The 1,816-nt window shown below is 39.4% G+C and overlaps 1 long non-coding RNA gene across 1 annotated transcript; it reads right to left on the bottom strand.

The window, feature by feature from the left end:
* Positions 1-370: 370 nt before the first annotated feature.
* Positions 371-1,429, bottom strand: LOC144640000 (uncharacterized). Its single transcript, XR_013568258.1, has 3 exons — positions 1,419-1,429; positions 799-931; positions 371-494 (listed from the first exon to the last, which is right to left on the bottom strand). It is a non-coding gene; the product is annotated as an uncharacterized LOC144640000 (long non-coding RNA).
* Positions 1,430-1,816: the final 387 nt, after the last annotated feature.

Below are 1,816 nucleotides of genomic sequence, written 5' to 3' on the forward strand. Positions count from 1 at the left end.
AACCAGTGCACTATCTTGAGCTTGAGTAAAACATGAACAAAAGATTAACTACCCAGAGTGTATCAGGCTAAGTAAACGAAAGTTGTGCTATTTGAAAGTCGAATTTCTTTCACTTAGCATTTACTTTAAGAAAAAAAAAGTCAAATGCGGCGCGGGATAGAGCGATTTTCCATTGCGTGTAGCAAAACCAAAACCAAAGTGTCTCACTCTGGCCAATCACAAAGGACACAAACAATCCAGTGATCCAATCAAAACTCAAAGCAAATACATGTAGCCTGCGCGAAGCGCGGGAAAACGTGTGCTAGTGAGTCACGATTGGTTTGGGTTTTACTTCTGATTGGTTGAAAAAGTGGTACAACTTTTTTTCGACACTCAAGTGAAAATCGTTCTCTACGAGATCAAACTTTGCTTCAAGGCGGATTCACTGAGAGGTAAAATTAGGGTAGAAAACATGTTTAATACCGTTTTCTCTTTTCACTCTTCCTTCCTGACCTCTGTGGAATAGAGTAGCAACATATTTAGATCATTTTCTTGTGGATTTGGCTTGTATGACAATTTAAAGAGGTTGTTTTAATAAAATGAACTTAAATTCCAGGCAGCTTCACGTACCCTAACTCTTACACCCTCCCCTCCCTCTCTTCCCCACACCGGCAACAAGAGTAAATATGATTTGCCTCAGTCATTGGCAATAAATGCAAGAATACGCGAATTTAAGCTTCACAACAGACATCAGATATAATTTGAACAAAAATATTAACCCCGAATATGCACCACCTTTAACGGCAGAAACACTGATACCTTTCGCTTCTTTCTTCTTGCTGGTTTGTGGTTGGTATGTTCACTGTCACCGTGTCTCGAGTTTCTACCAGAACTGTAACTTTCCTCACTCAACAGAGAATCCACTTCGGATGACTCATCTTCTGATAAAGAACTGCCAAGAAAATGACAAAAGTGTGAGCGACACACGGTTCCCATTTTTTAACGGTCGATGCCATTTTAGCGACACTGAGTCTTTTTTACTATCACTGCAAATGTATTTCTACCAATGGAAACTTTGGCATTCTTAAACGTTCCTCCCTCGCTACTGTAACACCACGTTGATTTGCCAACTCCCCCCTCCCCCCCCCCCAAAAAAAAAAAAAATAAATTTAATTATCTAAGGTGCTCTTCTTACAATGTAATTGTCACATCTATAATAGCTGGCTCCTTATTTCGATCAACTTTTATCTTACGATCAGAGCACAATTTCAACCTAGTTCAGGCCTAAACTAGAGCAGAAATGAAATCGACCATTATGAAAGACTTGGCTACCAAGTCGACCGCTTTCGAGAGAGAAATCAGCGTGAGCGACACTTCTATTTATACTCTCATTACAAGAATTCTTTGTGACTGTTTTTGAGTTCAACAAAGGTTTTTACCTCTCGCCGCTATTTCCTGAGGCACTCGCAGAGGAACTGCTGTCTGCGCCTAGATTCTGATAAATAACACTGTCATCTTCCTCAAGGTCGGACACGTTGGATTCGTAGCCTTCCTTGGCTTTCTCCACCACCTCTGTAATTACAACGCAAAAGATAAGAAGGTTTCATGTTGTTTTAAACGGGGATTTTTTAATCATTACAGTTTTAAAGTAGCTACGTCACGGGGATTTCGCGGGTTTTGGTCTAAACTGTTCTGAAATTAGTGGTAGGCAACTTTACCCATGATAAACATTATCTTTGAACATCTAAAGAAAATTATAGTCTTAATTTGAAGTGGGAAATCAAACCACGCCTAGTATATAAATATCCATTTTTTTTTTAAGACTCGCGGAAATAAC

Source organism: Oculina patagonica, unplaced genomic scaffold, assembly GCF_052425735.1.
Source record: "Oculina patagonica isolate OP01 unplaced genomic scaffold, crgOcupat unplaced1629, whole genome shotgun sequence".
Taxonomy (NCBI): Eukaryota; Metazoa; Cnidaria; class Anthozoa; order Scleractinia; family Oculinidae; genus Oculina; species Oculina patagonica.